Source organism: Hyaena hyaena, unplaced genomic scaffold, assembly GCF_003009895.1.
Source record: "Hyaena hyaena isolate Hyena2069 unplaced genomic scaffold, ASM300989v1 scaffold_209, whole genome shotgun sequence".
In the NCBI taxonomy this organism is placed as follows: domain Eukaryota; kingdom Metazoa; phylum Chordata; class Mammalia; order Carnivora; family Hyaenidae; genus Hyaena; species Hyaena hyaena.
In genome coordinates this window covers 1,226,581-1,246,576 of record NW_024080844.1, presented here as the reverse complement: position 1 = coordinate 1,246,576, position 19,996 = coordinate 1,226,581, and the positions used below count along the sequence as shown (strand labels likewise).

General features: G+C 39.6%; 1 protein-coding gene and 1 pseudogene across 4 annotated transcripts in view; one reads left to right on the top strand and one right to left on the bottom strand.

The window, feature by feature from the left end:
* The window catches only part of RABGAP1L (RAB GTPase activating protein 1 like), a 746,017-nt gene that overhangs the window by 639,611 nt on the left and 86,410 nt on the right, over nt 1-19,996 (top strand). The window lies entirely within an intron of this gene.
* On the bottom strand, nt 19,619-19,785 carry LOC120238560 (annotated as a pseudogene).

Below are 19,996 nucleotides of genomic sequence, written 5' to 3'. Positions count from 1 at the left end.
CTGTTGGTTTTTTAAAATTGTGATATAATTCGCATAGCATCAAATCCATCAAGGTTGTTTTGTTTTGTTTTTAGTTTTGAAGTTCCATTTAACACAGTGTAATATTTGTTTCAGGTGTACAATATAGTGATTCAACACGTTCATACATCACCTGGTGCTCATCACAAGCGCACTCCTTGATCCCCATCACTTATGTCACCCAGCCCCCACCCACCTCCCACCTGGGAGCCATCAGTTTGTTCTCTAGAGTTGAGTTTTTTCTTAGTTTGCCTTTCTTTCTCCTTCCCTACACCCCCCGCCCCCCCGGCTTTGCTCCATTGCAAATTCATCAAGTATTAACTGTAGGATTTAAGCCAAGTCCACCACTGCAAGCTGTGTGTATGTGATCTACTGCAGGGACCTAAGGGCCCCTCGGGAAGGGACTTCTCCAGGCTGGACGCACCAGCTTGCTGGAAGAGCCTGAGACAAATGAACATCTGAATGAAAACTAGTTGCACTTTATTGCTGTTCCTAAAACTACCTCCTGGTCTTGGTTTAAAAAAAAAAAAAACCAGAATCTAAAACATTCGCCTTGTGGGATGATTTGATTTGGTTGTTAGTAAAACTTTTTAAAAATTTAAAACACTTTTTAATTTTAAAAATTGTTTGCTTTAAAAATAAGGTAACCTTATCTGTAGTTACAATTGAGTTGTGTATTCTCACAATGAGACAAGATGAAGCATTCCTCCTATTTGTAGATGTGTCTGAAACCTTCCTGGGCACTAGGACTTATTCTGGGGTAGGTAAGGTTGAAGTGAATATGTCGTGTTAAAAAACAGAATTCAACTGAGTAAATGTTAAAGATCTGATTGGTTTTTTCTAATGATTTATGATCAGAACAGCATCCAATCTAGATAGGAAGGAGCTCTGAGGTGTTTGTACCGAAGACTTTCAGAGGCAGAAGGGAGCGGGAACAAAGAAATTCCACTAGGCAAAAAAGATGATTGATTATTTCAAAGGGGTCTATCAGGCAGATTACCCAACTAGTGCTGATCAGGTAATTTCGGAGTGACTGGTTTGAGATTCTGTTTCTGAGAGAGCCAAAACTCTAATGAAGTCTGTTGGGCGACATGAGGCTTCATTCACATAAGTGGCTCTATTTGGGGCCTGTTGACTTGTTTTTATCAGTTGGCTGTGGATTTTAGAGTTACAAGTGAGGTAAAAAGCCAGATCAGGGGCGCCTGGGTGGCTTAGTCGGTTAAGCGTCCGACTTTCGCTTAGGTCATGATCTCGCGGATCGTGGGTTCGAGCCCCGCGTCGGGCTCTGTGCTGACTGCCAGCTCAGAGCCTGGAGCCTGTTTCAGTCTGTGACTCCCTCTCTCTCTGACCCTCCCCTGCTCACGCTGTCTCTCTCTCTCCTAGAAATAAATAAAACATTAAAAAAAAAAGCCAGATCATTGTGAACTCTACCTCACCCACATTCTTTGTAGTGAGATCCGAATGAGGAAGTAAGATACCCAGTATAGCCCTTAGGCAAGTATTTATGCCCCGCTGTTGTTTTTTTTTGTTTTTTTTTGCCTTTATCTCTGGGGATTTTCTTTTTCTTACGAATCTGTGTTTTCTGGGGTTTTGTATTTGCCTAGCAATTGCTATGAAAGATAGAAATGATAATGTGCTGAATGGCTGGAATTTGACACAAGAATAATGGTTTTCTTGATTTACCTTTGCATGGTTTGTAAAGAGCACTAAACTTTTGCTTTTTTATCTTTTACTTTTTGTTCTTTTCCCCTTTGTAAAAACTCAGTATGTGTTACTGGACTATTCTGAAATCCGAAATATTCTGAAAAGCTTCCTTCTATTCATACTTCTGTGACTTCTCATTCTCATTTTATTTCTTGTTCCCCCACTTCGAGCACTTGAGTTTTATAAGGTGCACTCTGAAGTGTGACACCTACTTGGAAACTTGGTTTTTCGGTGATTAATAAAGTTCTTGTGGAGTTTTGTCTTTCTTACAGTTACTCGTGTCAATGCCATGAACCTTTTGTGAAGATCTCGTAAAACTGAGTCCTGTACACTTCAGGAATGGTAACGTCAAGATTCAGGAACATCTGTAAAGATGTTCAGGAATGATTAGACAGGCACCACTGGGGAGGGAAGAAGAGGGTCCACAGGGCTCTGCCTGTGCTCACGGAGGATGCAGAAGACCCCTCTGCCCTCTAGACCATATTTCTGCCCTGTGCTTTTCTCCTCCTCTTCATCTTACCCTGATTTTATGGCCCTTGTGATGAGAATGTTCAACAAGTAGAACTCGACTCATGGGAAAAGAGTCTTTACAACCACTTGTGTGAGGTGAAATCATTTTTTAATGGTGTGCTATCTGTTCTTAATGTATTTGCTCCTTCAATTTGAATATGATTGCCATCGTAAAGCTACTTTGCTGCATCTGGGGAGAACACAGAAATTAATTTTTAAAAAAAGTTTGCGTCTTCTTCAGGTTTTTCTTGATTCTTGTTTTGGCTGTACCTAAATTTGACACACGAGAACAGATGATCTCTCATGGCCAGGAGTGGTTTATTAAACTCGTACTCATTCAGTGTGACCCACGTATGTTTTTGTGAAAAAGTAATAATCCTAAAAGAATGGCAGTTGGAACAGAGTAAAATCTTCCTGTGTAAAATCTAAAGTGGCACTTAAAAATCATTAGAGATTTTTTATTATTCATTAACATTTTCTAATTTTAATGAGATCTGGAGTGGCTTTTGAAAATTACTTTGTAGCCAGTTTGGTCTGTAAACTGAAAGACTGTAAGGAATAACTAATAAAAACTAAAACCGCTGTCATTGAATCCTCTTCATAGGCAAAAGAGTTGATGTGGAAAATCCAAAGCAGGGTACAAAGTAGACTGCATTTGTTGGGGCACAGAATAGCAACCCCCTGGGGACTTCCTTAACATCTGGGATTAATGTTACCTTTTGTTTTTTATTCTGAAAAAGGTATTTCCACCTTCAAATCCCCAAATAAGCCTATTTAGTAGTGGGACATTGGATACTTAGCTTGGGAATGTTTCTGAGCACACGTGAAAACCTCTGATCTAGTCCATCCCTCTCAATTTACATGACCATGAGGAAATTGAAACCTAGGGAGATTGAATGACTTGCCCTGGGACAGACAGCTAGCTAGTTCCTGCTTGAACTGGCGACCATCTATTGGTTACCACTGACGCCCTGTTTTCTGCTGCCGTTGGATATGCAACCCTGTCTTGGTGAATTTTAGCAGCAAGTGGTGCTACACCCCTTGATCTCAGGTAATTCCCCCACGCCCACGCCTTTTCTCAGTGGAGCTGCGCGGTGTGAAGCAGAGTAGGCAGGAGCTCAGCGCAGACAACCCCGGGAGATCCGTGGGATCGATTCACGGGGTTGGGGGGCAGGGGGGTTGGCAAGAGAGTACGAAAAACGTCTTGCAAGAGAGTAAAGGACTGTAAACATAGCTGTAACATGGCCCCTGAAGTTTGGGGGCTGGGGTATTACAAGAGAAAATGTCTTAGGAAGAGAAGAGGCCAGTTCCAAGATAGGTTTTTAAATAGGTCATCAGTTTTCAAAAAGTATGCTTTTTGTTGGGACCACACATACACATTCAGTTGTGAGAGAAAAGAAACGTTGTAATTTTCCTGCCTGCATTCTGAAAGTCAGATATGGTGGACAGTTTTAAGGGTGAAAAAAAAATGAAGGTGCAAGTCTATCTTAGGGAACCCTTGCTCTAGAAAATACATGCGTTGTGGCTTTGATAGAGGACCTCTTAGATTTAGAAATGAAATGTTATTAATAATTCTACTGACTATGGCTAATTAGAGAAGTCTTTCGAAGGTAATAAATCAGAAGCTTTAAGAAATACCTATTTACCTAAGAACCTGTGTGGAATTCTAAAAGGACTGAATTATTTAAAGTCATTAGCTTCTGCTGGTTTGTGTAGTTTTAAAACCATCTTTACAGCTTTTGATTATGTTTCTGAAGTTGTTTTGTACTCTCACAGCCCTGATCCCTTAAGTGTTTTATGAATTTAATACACAGCACCTCAACTGTTTGGTATTGTTTTTCTGGTCTTTTTTTTTTTTTTTCTTCCTTGGGTTATGAGTGTTCTTCTTAACCAAGAAGATTACCTATTGTTACACTGAATTGCTCTCCCGGGGTGCAGAGGCAACTGCTCAAATGCGGTTATAATTCTCCTTTGGCACTGGGCGGTTGCCAGCAGGGAGTAAGGCATGATGGGAAGTAGTTTCTTTACCTTCCACAACAGGTGTCTTTGTCAGCGCACCTTATTCAGGTATCAGTGTGGAAGCACTGAGTCACTGTAGCACAGAAAAATATGAAAGCAAAAGGAATTGCTTTCGCATCTAGAAAATGGTGCTGCAAGATAAATCTGAAACCTTCTGGTGCTAGTGAATGCACGAAGAGCTTCACAGTATCTTTTACAGCACTTCTGAAAAGATAAAAAGGAATTTAAAAGGTATGAACTGCCCAGATGTCTTATAAAACCTTGTCTCTTGATTATCACTTAATTTTTACCTAGTTAGTCAGCGTTAAGATAAATGTGCTGGGAAACTTTTTAACAAAAATAAAGCTTAAAAGACAAAGCTGCATTGTAGGAAAAAAATGAAGTAAAAATGCTTTACTGGCTCCAACAAGGTTCAAGCACAGTTTGAAGCTGTTTTAATCTTGAAGATTTATTGAAAGTCTTGCATTTTCTGTTAAAATAAGCTTCTTAGACTTCTGTTTCCTAACAATAAGGTGTTTATCCCCTTCCGTGTGTGTATGTGTGTGTGTGTGTGTGTGTGAGAGAGAGAGAGAGAGAGGGAGCGAGCGAGCAAGCAAGTGTGTTTAATCTAGAATGCTATAGTAATTGCAGAACTCTCCTAATCACATTTAAGTGGAACAGGGTGCTATTTAAGTAATCATGTTAATCTAGGTGAAGATACTTCAGGAAAATAAGGGAAAATAGACACCATGAATCTCATTCCAAGTTTTGTTTGTCTTCTAAAAAGCAAACAATTAAACAACATAACAATGCTATTGGTAAGAGGACTAAAAATTCCAACCAGCAGCTTTGATTATGGACAAACATTGCCAAATTGATTTTTAGCAAATAATATTTCTCATGGTACTGCAATGTCATAATCTATCAATAGCAGAGAAGATAATAGCTTAATTAGACATTTTGGCAAAACAACTTTTGGAGGAGCTTTATTCTCCTCCCTTTTTATTTGCTTAAAGTTTTTCCATGGAATTAGCATACACTGTATTTCCTGGTAACTTAGGGAACCTCATAATGATAATTATGGGCAGCTTTCAGTTTTTTCATCAGGCCATATTGAGGTTCATTTACGGTCTCCAGCTGTAAAACACTTCTGGCTGTTAAGCCACCAGTTCATGACTACCTGCTAATAGGGTAATTAAACAACAAACCTCTAAGTTTAAAAATTAAATAGGAGAACTTTTATCTATGGGAGAAAAACATAAATTTAGAAATGAGACCTTTGTGTTGCTTTCTGAAAAACAACAGAAACCAAAGTTCACCAAATCAGGAATTCTGTTTTAAATATTTGCGTGGTGTTTTAGTGGGAGAAGGGGAAATGATTATTAATTGATATTGCAGTCCATTTCATTTTTATATTTCGGTGCTTCTTTTTTTTTTAACAGAAATAATCAAAGGGAAAAAGACTCTCTTTTTTTCATACTTCAGGAGATAATTTTTAACTGCACCAAGAATTCTATAAATTCTGAAAAACTAAAGGTTGTCATCTATATATTTTCTGTGAGTGTGAAAAAATAAGCCATAAGAAAATCCACTTCTCTTCCAAGAAGACTCTTGATATAAATGATACTGAAGTAAGAAGACAAACTTTAAACGTTCCTAATGACCAAGAACATAGCATAAATCAGTTTGGGGGAGGGGGCGGCTTTTGTTTTGCTTGTTTTTGCAATAGGATATTTCCAGTTAGAAAACTTTTCTTCATTTCTCTTTTTGGAGTTTAAAGAAGATTTCCCAACACTGAACTTTCCAGCTGCTGTGTTAAGAACACAGAAGGTGTTTATAGTGTGTACTTCCTTCACAGATAAGAGACCTCAGTTTTCTACTGGGGCCGAACGGCCAGGCAATCCAGTGATAGCAGCTGCTTTTTTTTCCCCCTCCTTTTTCTTTTTTTCCTTGCGGATTTTTGATACTCCACCGCTTCACAGGTGGGTGTGGGCATTGGCACTGAGCTGCGGTAGGATTTTTTTCCCCCCGGATAGTGTGATCTGGAGCCGGGGTAGCAGCTGCCGCTGTGGACAGGCCAGCTGGCAAGATGATGGAAGAGATCTCCATTATGGTAGCCTACGACGCCCACGTTTTCAGCCAGCTGCACGATGAAGACTTCCTCACTAGCCTCGTGGCCATCAGCAAGCCCCGATCGATGGTAGGTAGGCCCTTGCGCGCTGCCCTTTCCTAACATGGTAGCTGTTCTCCTGTAGCAATGGAGGCATCACTTCCTGGGGATTTAAATAGAACTTTGAGTTGGCTTTGAGTTCAGGCTCCAAAAAGGTCTACAGTTTTTAATGATTTATTTACATCACCAAACACTGTATGTTACTAGTTCATTTAAAGTGATTTAGGAGTCTAACCTGACCTCACCTAAGTTAATGCTTTCATATTTGGTGAGGGCGAGAGAGGAGTTTTATAGTGCCAAATATCACCTTGCCCCATGCGTCTGCCTTGTATGCATGTCTGTGATGACAGATGTAGGTGAAGGTCACCTACATTTACACGCGTGCGCACACACACACACACACGATTCAGTCTTTGAGGTGGAACAATTTCACCTGTGGGCTCTTAACATCAACACAGTGGAACGATCTAAAAGTCAGGTAACTTTAAAAATGTTTATATTATTACTGAGAACTATTATGAAAATAACTCCTAGTATAATTTTAGTTTGGATTTAATATTTGTAATTTTTTAAACCATTCTCCAAGGGTCTTGGTGCGCATGTCCTTACAGACTAGGAAAATGAATTTGTTGCAAATGCTTGTTGTTTCTTCTATGTAGATGTCATATCATGGCTATGGAGTTTAAGACAGTTGTGAAGCATACCTCTTATACTGACTTTCCTAACTTTTGCCATAATAACCCCTTATTCATTATATTTGCTAGTACTCATCACAGGCAACAGAATGAAAGAAGATATCATAACCATTATCTTGCTAGTATGAAACCCTGATTCTTTATTTTAAGGCATAGGAATCCTAAAAACACACTTTGGCAATTTCTTCAAAAAATAAATTGCAATGAAAACATAAAAGGGAATCTCATCGGTAGATTTTTAAAGATTTAAGGGTTATATTAATTAGATATAGTCTATTGCTATTGTTCAGATGCTTGTTTGAACAAACTATAAAAAACATCTATAATTGACCACCAATTAAATACTTAATGATATTAAGAAGATTATTCATTTTCATGCAATAATGATATTACAGTTATGTTAAAAATAATGTCTTAGAGATATAAAAGTAACTATAGATGAAGTATCTGTAAAGATTCAAAAATATTTATGATTCAGTAGAGGGATTGGTGATGTGGACGGAGCTATATGACTGTGTTGGTAACTGCTGAAACTGAGATGAGTAGTAGGGATTCATTATACCCTCCCCACTTTTGTAGATTTTTTTTAAGTTGACTTCATGTCCAGTGTGGGTCTTGAACTCACAACCTTGAGATCAAGAGTCACATGCGCCCGCCAGGCGCATCTAGATAGTTTATAGATGCAGTTTATTTTTTTTAAGTTTAATTTATTTAGGTAATCTCTACACTCAACATGGGTCTCAAACTCATGACCCTAAGATCAAGAGTTGCACACTCTTCCAACTGAACCTACCAAGTGCCCATTAGATGCAGTTTAAAAGTGAACTGGCCTGGGGTGCCTGGGTGGCTCAGCCGGTTAAGTGGGTCCAACTCTTGGATTTAGCTCAGGTCATGATCTCACGGTTCTGTAGGATTGAACCCTGTGTTGGATGCTGTGCTGTCAGCGTGGGGCCTGCTTGGGATTCTCTCTCTCTCTCTCTCTCTCTCTCTCTGTCCCTTCGTCCTCCCTCAGGTGTGCTCATGGGTGCGCTCGCTCTCTCTTTTTCTCTCTCTCTCAAATAAATAAATAAATAAACTTTAAAAAAATGTCAGCTGGACCCCCAAAGCCAAATAAATACAACATAACATAGTTATATAAGTGTTCATTAATACAGAAACATCAAGCCTTTTGCATTCTTGTCTTCTATTTTAAGATTTTTTAAACATTTATTCAATTTTGAGAGATAGAGAGTGAGCAGGAGGAGGGGCAGAAACAGAGGGAGACCCAGAATCCAAAGCAGGCTCTAGGCTCTGAGCTGTCAGCACAGAGCCTGTCACAGGGCTCGAACCCATGAACTGTGAGATTATTACCTGAGCCAATGTCAGACACTTAACTGACTGAGCCACCCAGGTGCCCCTTAACTTCTATTTTACAATTATATATATTACGTGGATATTATGGCAACCCTTAGTTAACCACAGTATTTTACCAAGTCAGGAGAGAGTCTATCAGTGGTTGTGGATAAGCTCTTAAGCTTCATTTCAGCCATTAAATTCACACTATTTCACCATGAAGTCTTATCCAAAGAATTCAGAATTTTATTTCATTTCTTTTTGATAGTCCTGTTAGGATCCTCTTAATGGGTCTGAGCAATCTTAAAAAAAGAAGAATCAAAAACAGAGATGTAAAGGGGCACAGTCTAGAGGACAAAGGAGGCCGAGGAGGGAGGCAGTGACTGAGTCATACGGAGCCTCTTACGCTCAGTGAGTATAGAACATCGGTGTGTGTGCGCATGCACATGTACAGGAGACACAGAGAAACTGAATTAATTCATAGTAATGTGCTCACTGGGAAACATTCTTCCATTTGTAAATTATATGAATATTCAGTATGTTGATAGAGGTTATGCCTTGATGCAACTTCAGCTCCCCCAACACACATTTCTGCTCCTAACCCTGGAGCGTATTTGGTATGAAATTTGGTCACTAATATGGAAAACCTCAGAGGTAGGATAAACACGAAAAAGGGTTGCCTGCTTGGCTCGGTCAGTTAAGTGTCCAACTTCAGATCATGATCTCACAGTTCGTGGGTTCGAGCCCTGCATCACGTTCTGTGCTGATAGCTTAGAACCCGGAGCCTGCTTCAGATTCTGTGTCTCCCTCTCTCTCTGTCTGCTCCTTGCCAACTCGCACTCTGCCTCTCTCTCTCTCCCCAAAATAAATAAACATTAAAAAAAAAAGACACCAAACACTGCTCTGTGTTCTAAATTTTTAAATAATATAGATGTTGGGGTGTTGAATTTAATTATACAACTTTCTGGAGATATTTAGTTTTGTCAGATTTGAAACTTTAAAAGAATTTACTGGTACCATCTTTTGAAGGTGATACCTGGTTTTGAAAAAAAATTTTTTGTTAATGTTTATTTTTGAGAGAGCAAGAGAGAGAGACAGAGCATGAGCCCGAGAAGGGCAGAGAAAGAGGGAGACACAGAATCCGAAGCAGGCTCTAGGCTCTGAGCTGTGAGCAGAGCCCAATGCAGGGCTCAAACCCACAGACCATGAGATCATGACCTGAGCTGAAGTTGGATGCCGAACCAACTGAGCCACCCAGGCGCCCCATACCTGGTTTTGGTTCATGTGGAAAAGTCATATTAAAATTGTGCTAAGGTGAGATATTTATCACTTACTTTTGATTCTGTATTAAATTCTTTGCTGAGATGAACCCTTTAAATTGTATGAAAGGGATGAATACTTGGATTTTCTATAATACAAAATAAACTACTTCTCAGTCTGATTTATTACTGCACTATGAAGCAAATTACATTCTTGCTACCATATAAAATCTTCTGGGTTTAGGTTGACTACTAGAAAGGATATTTAGAAGCTTTCTTAGTACAGGATTAATGAAATATTTTTCTGTAATTGAACACTGTTTCATAATGGACGGTAGCTTGATTCCTCAAATGGTAAAAAAAAAAAAAAAAAAAAAAAAATCATTAAGCTTGGTGGTTTTGGTGTGGACACTGAATCATTTCGTGTTTATAAGTAGCCCTGTGGCTTTCTGACATTTTTGGTGGAGACTTGTGGTAAAAAATACAAGCCATTATGCATACAAGACTAAAAGAAAATTTGACTAAACAATACTTAACTGTTATTACATGTGAGGTATTTAATTTTTTTCCTGTTTTGTTTGTGGCTAGTTATGTACCACTAAATTGACTCCAGAAATGCTTCAAGCCACACTTAGAAAAATAGGACTAGAGCCTATTGATCCTTTAAAAATGAACAGTAATGCAGGGGCACCAGCTAAGCATCCAACTGAGCTACTTCGGCTTAGGTCATGATCTCATGGTTCAAGCCCTGCTTTGGGCTATGTGCTAACGGCTTGGAGCCTGGAGCCTGCTTCGGTTCCGATTCTGTGTCTCTCTCTCTGCCTGTCCCCTGCACACACTCTGTCTCTCTCTGTCCTCAAAAATAAATAAATGTTTAAAAAAAAATATTTTTAATGGACACTAATGCAAACAAATCACAAATTGCTTTATACAGGTGCCTTTAGACCATCACAGGCATGAAAAAAGGATAAGGAAGCCAAGCATAACTCCTCTTGCCCTCCAGATCTCTTTCTTTCATTTATAGTCTCTTTCCGCCTCTCCCCTTCTCTCCCCTCCTCCCCACCCCCGCACAGTAGGAGACTACCTAGGCTCTTGGCTGGCTCATTTGGTAGAGCAGTTGACTCTTGAGCTTGGGGTCATGAGTTCGAGCCCCATATTTGATGTAGACATTACTTTTAAAAAATTACCTAGGCCAGTGTTGTGTTTACTAAGATAGACTAAACAAAAGCTTAGAGCCCCCACTAGAAAAACTCAAGAACTTTTAAAGTACAGCATAAATTGTGTGTAAGGTGAAAATCCAGGATAATCAAAATGGCTCCAGAAACATTTAGAAAGGTGACTCATTGAACACAGTATTCCAGCCTTCCTTTAAACCTAAAAGATTACTTTTTCTATAGTGGTTCACTGGCTGAAACTAACTGGCTTGCATTTTGAGACAAAGTTGTCCTCTTTCCCCATTCTCCCTCCAACACATGTATCTTTAAATTCCCGAGTGGTGCTCACACAAGGAATAATAAACATATGAGGGAGGGAGTCTGTGAAGTTGTCCTCAGTCAGGGCCTTCTGTGTCAGAGAGGAATGGCCAGCATTCGCTTTACCGCCTCCACCATTTCCAGTTATTTCTGTAGCTGACTTGTGTAAATAAGGGAAAGAGATCTCACCTGTTACATTTATTATACATTCCAAAGGAAGCTTTGAATATGTATTTCAATTCAAAACATATGATTTAAATAGTGAACAGGCCTAATAACCAATGCATAGTTTCTGTCAAGCTTGAATATTTCAGGTTAAGTGTTAATTTATATTCTGAATTATTTCAACTTTTTAATCTATACAGTGGTTATGAAAGGAATATTGCATTTTGATGTATGTTAGGGCAGCATGTCGTGTTCCCAACATTTTTGGGTTATTGCAATGAGCTGGTATAAATAGAATATCCCTTCCTCCAAAGACCTCACAGTCAAGTAAAAGAGAGAAACAAAATAAATATTTATGGGAGTGATAATTTGGCTATTCTAGGATAGAACAAAGTAAAGAATAACCACCACTGATTGAGCAGTGTAGAAGAAGACTTCAAAAGGGACTGGGGGCGCTTAAATTGGGCTTTGAAAGCTGACCCAGTACTTGCCAACTAGTAGAAGAGGGTAGGATCTTTCTGAGCAGTGGAAACAGCTTGTCCAAAGGCCCAGAGGTTAACTGCTTTGCGGGCTTTTTAAGTTATACAGTGTCCAGTTGAAGTTTTAGATCTGCTACTTACTCCTAAATTACCCAGATTCTCTAAACTTTAGCTTCCTCATCTGAAAACTGAGGGACATAGTAGTACCACCTAATTGGATTAGTGTAAGGATTAAATGAGCATTTATACATATTAAGCCCAGTGAATGCCCTTACTAATTGTTCCCCTTCTATCAAGGAAAGGGTTGTTCAAACAGAGAAGGTTTAAAGGAAGGAGTGGGTTGAATAGTTAAGGCACCATAGCAATGTGGAAGGAGGAGGTGTGTGGACAGGAGAATGTGAACTCTTTGGGTGACCCTGGTGAATTACTTTGTTTGATTAGGCAATCACTATCAGGATATCAGTCCTACAGGAAACTTGAAGCCTTCTGACTTGAAGACGGTGCAAAGGATCTTAGGTTTGAACCTTAGGGTGGTGGGAAGGCAACGTAAAATCAATAGGAGGGATTTATATGAGCCAAACCATCTGCTGAGTAGATGTATTGGTTATTGCACAATAATCTAGTAGTATTGGACTGACAGTGGCCACGCTACCTGTGGAAAAAGTATGAAAGGGCATTACAACAGTGCAGATAAAAAAGTTGACAAGTGTCTAGTCAATGGCAGTGTGATAAAGAAATTAGTCCACATATGTTGGTTAGTTCTTGCAATAGATACAGTAATACTGCTTAGGAAGAAGCAGCAGCTGATCTGTATGAGAAAAGTAAATTATGGCGATAAGTTGAAAGATAAGCTTCTCACCTTGTAAAATTGGAATGATTGTTGTTGTGTCAACTTGAATGGGAAAGTTTGGTATCAAGAATATAATGGAGAAAAAGTGGCCTGGCTTCACCATGTTCCACATCTAGAAATTCAGGTTCACATATCACTGTAGGAGGCTTGGTGTTCAGTGGTAGAGCAATGTCCACTAACACAAGCTGCTTACCCAGGCTCATACACGACTGCGCTCTATTACCACTGGATACATGTTCGTAACTGACAGATACCGCAGCAGCCCTGTGCCAGCAAAGGAAGGGAGCTCCTTCAGGGTGCTACAGTTTATCTGATATATCAAAGGGAGATGAGGGTAGGCATTCTGAAATCACTTTCTCCTTACTGGGTTGGCACACTGATTTAATCTAGTGTGCCAAATTAGAAAGAAAAAAACATCAGAGCAATTCCATGTGCCAGAGATGGGTAAAACAATGAAATCAATAGTTATTTCTAAATCTTCATTGGATATACATTTCAGATATTGACTGGAGCAAACCATAAAGCCAATTGATTCATCCATATTCTTTTTTTTTTTTTTTTAATGTTTATTTTTATTTTTGTGTGAGAGACAGAGCATGGGCAGGGGAGGAGCAGAGAGAGGGAGATACAGAATCCGAAGCAGGAGCCTGACATGGGGCTCGAACTCACAGACTGCAAGATCATGACCCGAGCTGAAGTTGGACACTTAACCCACTGAGCCACCCAGGCGCCCCTGATACATCCATATTCTTAAAAAACTGTTAGTCTCTGAACATTTTCTGTTCTCCATTGTTATTTAGCATGTGCATGTTCTGGAGCCAAATAGCAGTAGCAGGAGCCAAATCTTCCCTCATTTGGTTGATCAGTTGTGACAGGAGTTGAGGTTCTTAGAGTGTCCAAGTAATAAAATCTTGAGCTGTCTTCGGCAGGAAAGGGAACTTCTCGTATGGAGACTGGAGTGCGTCCCTTTAAACACAAGGGCAGAGGTGTGGCCAGGCTGAGAGCTGGCACTGGACCACACTGGCAAACACGCTTCTGTCTCTTGCCATCTAATTAACTTCTCTCCTGGCCTCTCCTTTATTTATCTCTCTGTACCCGTTTTTCTGCTTCTTCATTCCCAAGAAATATGGCTGCCACACAGCATCCCGATTTACAGCTCTGTCGTCTGCAGAGAGTTCACTTGCTGCCCTGAAATCACAAGTCCAGGTTCCTCAGAGAAAATCTGCCTGAGTAGTGCCGGGTGAGGTGACACAGAATAGGCTAGAGCATACAGGTACAGACTTGGGAGCCAGACTGACTGGGTCAGATCCCACCTCACCTCCAACTAGCTCTCTGATTTTTGGCAGATTACATGACCTCTCTGAGCTTCATTTTTCTCATCTGTAGAACTATAGGATTTTGTGAGAATTAAGTCAGTTCATGCAAGTAAAGCACTTGAGATACCTAGCACATAGGAAGAGCCATATGTGCATTAGTATATTATTCCAAACTGATTTCTCCTAAAAAAATTTTTTTTAATGTTTATTTATTTTTGAGAGACAGAGACAGAGCATGGGCAGGGGAAAGGCAGAGAGAGAGACACAGAATCCGAAGCAGGCTCTGGGCTCTGAGCTGTCTGCGCAGTGCCCGATGCAGGGCTCAAACCCTCGGACCATGAGCTCATGACCTGAGCCAGAGTCAGACGCTTAACTAACTGAGCTACCTAGGGGCCCCCAAACTGATTTCTTTTTAAAAAATCTTGAAATAGGAGATTAACTTTTAGTAGACTTTATAAGTAAATTCCTCATCCAAAAATTATTTTTTTATGTGTGTTTTTTTTTGTTTTTTGTTTTTTTTTTTGAGAGAGAGAGTACAAGCAGGGAAGGGATGGGGGGTGGGGAGACAAGAAATCCAAAGTGGGCTCAGTGCTGACAGCAGAGAGTCCAGCGCGAGGCTTGAACTCCCGAACCATGAGATCATGACTGTAGCTTAACTGACACTTACCCAACTGAGCCACCCAGGCGTCCCTATATAGGTTGTTTGGCTAATAAATATGAAATCGAACCTGTTTCTGTAACAATAATTAGAACTTTCCTGCATTTAATCCTGTTTTAGATGTTGAGAAATAATCTTTCTATCCTGGACACTGGGGACGATGTTGATTTGTAAGTCCATTCAAAAAAAATTTTTGCAAGATGTTATAGAAATAGTTACAGAAGTCTGTTATAGAAACAGACATAAAACATAATACATTAATTTTTTTTAATGTAATAAAAAATACTGTCTTTTAAGTCCTAACTTGTCCACAGTGGTTAAAAAATCTTATTCTAGATTTTTTGTTTGTTTTTAGCATCCATGTTTGTATTCAGTTTAATAATCAAAAATATTCATTGATCTGCTGCTTTGTGCTCTGTTGTATTTTTAAGCCCTGTGAGCGAAGTGTGAACACAAAAGACATATGCACTGTGAATCTTAGACTATTTTGGGGAGAAGTCAGACAGAAATATTAGCTAGTGATATCACTTATCAGCTAGTGATCAGTATAATGCACAGACTTAAAATGGAGGGATATCATCAAAAGGGATTAATTGGAGGCTTTGATTTGGGTAGTCACTGAAGGCGTCTGTGGTGTCATCTGAGATCTGAATGGCATCCATGGGAAAATTAGGAAAAAGAGTATCTCAGGCAGAGAAAAGCTCTGAGAAAAAGGCTCCAAATTGGTAAAGAGTTTTATATATTAGCAAAACAGGAGGGTCAGTGTGGCGCCACAGTGTGGAAGGAGCGCCAGGGGTCGGGGGCAGATAGTGGTAAGAAACGCGGTTGGGGAGGAAGTTGGGAACCAGGTTATAATGTAGGACTTCTAAAGTCAGAAGGAGGAGTTCAGATTTTATTCCTTATTTAATGTCCTTGTATTTTAAAAATCTAACAAATCAGATTTCAGGTCTTGTTTAACAAATTTTAAAATGATGATTAAATTATTGGAGAAGCCAGTATCATATCAAAAACGTACCACAGTGCTCAAACTCAATATGAAATGAAATTGGAGCATTCAGACTCAGTGCCAGCACTACAAGCTGGCTTCTAAACAGGATTTGCAGCAAAACAAAGCAAAACTTAACACTGGAGCCCTGATTATTATAATGCCAATAGTAGGATTTCTGACAGGCTGAAATATTGAAGAAGCCTTCCTAAGTCTGACACAGTCAGGACTGTAGTTGGTTAAGAGAAAAAGTTGGCTCAGGGGATGAAGCAGAAAAAAACAGTACCTACTGACCTGAACATTTATTTTAACTTAAAACATCAGTATATATTCATTATCAATTTTGTTAGAGGAACCTTAATACCCTTTCTTAGAATAGGAATTTTGAAACGCATAATGCTTTCTAATTTTCTTTCTTTGTTTATTTAAAAAAATTTTTTTAAACATTTACTCATTTTGGGGGTGCCTGTTTGGCTCAGTCATTTAAGCATCTGACTTCAGCTTAGGTCGTGATCTTGCCATCAGTGAGTTCGAGCCCTGTGTTGGGCTCTGTGCTGACCACTCAGAGCCTAGAGCCTACTCCAGATTCTGTGTCTTCCTCTCTCTCTCTGCCCATTCCCCACTCAAACTCTGTCTGTTTCTCTGTCTCTCTCTCTTCCTCAAAAGTAAATAAACGTTAAAAAATTTTTTAATTGAAAAAATAACATTTAACTAATTTTTGAGAGAGACAGACAGAGCTTGAGTGGGGGAGAGTCAGAGGGAGACACAGAATCTGAAGCAGGCTCCAGGCTCTGAGCTGTCAGAGTAGGGCTCAAAGTCACAGACTGTGAGATCATGACCTGAGCCAAAATCAGATGCTTAATCCACTGAGCCACCCAGGCGTCCCATAGTTTATTTTCTTAAGAGAACAACAAATTAGTAAACTTATGAAGCAATCTAATGCAAATTTTGTAGAGGTTTGTTTTACAACTTTTTACATCTTTTTTTTTTTTTTTTCATTTATTTTGAGAGAGCGTGTGTGCAAGTGAGCTGGGGAGGAGCAAAGAGTGAGGGAAAGAGAATCTCAAACAGGACCCCCACTGTCAGCCCAGAGCCCCACATGCAACTCGATCTCATGTACCATGAGCCACCTAGGTGCCCCGCAATACACTCTTTAAAATAAATCTTTTTTAATGTTTATTCACTTTTGAGAGAGAGCACAGGCTTGAACCCATGAACCGTGATACCATGAACCGAGCCAAAGTCAGACACTTAACTGACTAAGCCACCCAGGTGCCTCAACTCTCTTGTAAACATAAACTTAGTTGTGGCTTAGTCACCACAAGTGTTAAGCATGCTCAGGGTATCCAATTTCTTTATAAAGGGAACAGAGAGCATTAGTTAATCAGGCAAAGTTTTTCAAGAGAACTTAACGTATTTTCTTAGATATTGCTGCACAACAAACAACTCTAAATCCCGTTGCACATCCCAGTAAGCATTTCTCTTTCCCTTAGGAGTCTGCGGATGGCTAGGGCATGGCTGATCTTGGCGGAGCACAGCTGATACAGCTGAGTTTACCTAGTTTCAGGACCCAGATTTGGTTAGATCTGTTCCATACCTCTCAGTATTTTTTGTAATCAGTAGGCTGCCTGGAGCATATCCTTCTTCTGACAAGAGTTTAGAAATTCCTAGAAGGGTTAGTGGGAACATTAGATTCCTTTTAAAGGCCTGGATTCAGAGCTGGCACACTTCAATTTGTATCCATGTTCCCATTGGCTGAAGCAAATCAGAAGGTCACTTCCAACATGGTGGGGCAGAAAGTATATACCACCATGGAGGGAGAGGAGGGGCAAGTGCCTGTTTGCTGAACAGTCATCTACCACATATGTAAAAACTGACCCTTCCTGTGGTCATCACAGTTAGGTGACTTCTCTAAAATATATGCACACTGTGCTTCTCAATACATACATCATTTATAGCCACACAAACTGTATATCCACAGATTTGTCATCAGAAAATAACATTTATTCAGAAATACAGTAAAACCTGAAGGTAAATTCATACTTACCACTCTGTTACTCTTTTTCATTTTACTTGGAACTTTGTTTTTTGTTTTTTGTTTTTTTTAAATATTTGTATTTATTTCTAGGAGAGAGAGAGAGAGAGACTGCGTGAGCAGGGGAGGGTCAGAGAGAGAGGGAGATACAGACTCCGAAACAGGCTCCAGGCTCTGTGCTGGCAGTCAGCACAGAGCCTGACGCGGGGCTCGAACCCACGAACCGCGAGATCATGACCTAAGCGAGAGTCAGACGCTTAACCGACTAAGCCACCCAGGGGCCCCTTATTTTACTTGGAACTTTGAAATGGCACTGTTCTTTCCCATCTCTCCCAAAGGTAATTAAAAGCCGAAATCTCTTTTCTCCAGTGACCTGCCAAGGTGTGCCGACATCGTTACTCCGACCTGAACCATCTTTACAGCCCAAGGATTTTTAACAATTGTGGGGTCATGGACTCTTGGCAGTTCGCTTAAGTCCATAGACCCCTTATCAGAAAACTGCTTTTAAGTGCACAAAATAAAATTACACAGGAAACTAATATATTGAAACACAGTTATCAAAATAGAGAAAAATCACATTTTAAAAGTTGAGAAATAATTGACATATAACATATTAGTTTCAGATGTACAACATAATGATTTGACATCTGTGTATATTGCAAAATGATCACAATAAGTCTAGTTAACATTCAGCACCAAACATACTACAATTTGTTTTCCTTGTGATGAGGACTTTTTTTTTTTAAGATATTGCTTTTTTTTTTTTTTTAATTTAAATTCAAGTTAGTTAACATATAATGTAATAATGATTTCAGGAATGGAATTTAGTGACTCATCACTCATATATAATACCCAGTGCTTATCCCAACAAGTGCCCTCCTTAATTCCCCCAGCCCATTTAGCCCGGACCCCCACCCAATACCCCACCAGCAACTCTCAGTTTGTTCTCTGTATTTAAGAGTCTCTTATGGTTTGTCTCCCTCTCTGTTTTTATCTTATTTTTGCTTCCCTTCCCCTGTGTTCATCTGTTTTGTTTCTTAAATTCCACATGTGAGTGAAATCACATATGTGTCTTTCTCTGACTGACTTATTTTGCTTAGCGTAATACACTCTGCTTCCATTCACATTGTTGCAGAGGGTAAGATTTCATTCTTTTTGATCGCTGAGTAATATATATACTACATCTTCTTTATCCATTCATGAGTTGATGGACGTTTGGGCTCTTTCCATACTTTGGCTATTGCCTATAGCACTGCTATCAGCATCAGGGGTGTAATGTGGCCTTTTGAAACAGCACACCTATATCCCTTGGATAAATACCTAATAGTGCAATTGCTGGGTCATAGTGTAGTTCTATTTTTAATTTTTTTGAGGAACCTCCACACTGTTTTCCAGAATGGTTGCACCAGTTTGCATTCCCACCAGCAGTGCAAAAGGGTTCCCCTTCTTCCACATCCTCACCAACATCTGTCGTTGCCTGAGTTGTTAACGTTAGCCATTCTGACAGATATGAGGTGGTATCTCATTGTGATCTTGAGTTGTATTTCGCTGATGATGAATGATGTGGAGCATCTTTTCATGTGTCTGTTAGCCATCTGGATGTTTTCTTTGGAAAAGTGTCTATTCATGTCTTTTGCCCATTTCTTCAATGGATTATTTGTTATTAGGTTGTTGAATTTGGTAAGTTCTTTATAGATTTTGGGTACAAACCCTTTATCTGTTATGTCATTTGCAAATATTTTCTCCCACTCTGTCAGTTAAGGCATTACTTTTTTTTAAATTGAAGGATGAAAGTTGGTCATATTCAAACAGGCCTCATACAGATGGTTAAAACCATCTCTTTCTTGTTAACCATCCTATTTCAGGTAATGTCCACAAGTTCTTTAGAACCATTTGAAATTTCCTTTGAGGAGGTCCACCACACCACTGTATAACAAAGGCTTGACCACACATACTGCACATATCCAGTATCTCAATGGATATCATCAACATCAAATAAATCTACCAAATCATTTAAAAAGTCTGCATGAACTGCCTTTTCATTGGCTGCCAAGTTTACCAGGAGCCCAGAGCTGTCCATATAGGGTCCATATAGGGCCCGGCGCCCTCAGGAAACATCTTGTCTACTGCTAGCTTCATCTACCCTGTGGTGCTTCAGGCATCCCTGGCCCTGTGATGAGAACTTTGAAGATCTACTCTCAGCAACTTTCAAAAATACAGTAGAGTATTATTTTTTATTCACATGTAGTTGACATACAACATTACGTTAATTTCAAGTGTACAACACAGTGATTTCACATTTGTATATATTGCAAAGTGATTACCTAAATCTAGCTACCATCTGTGTCCT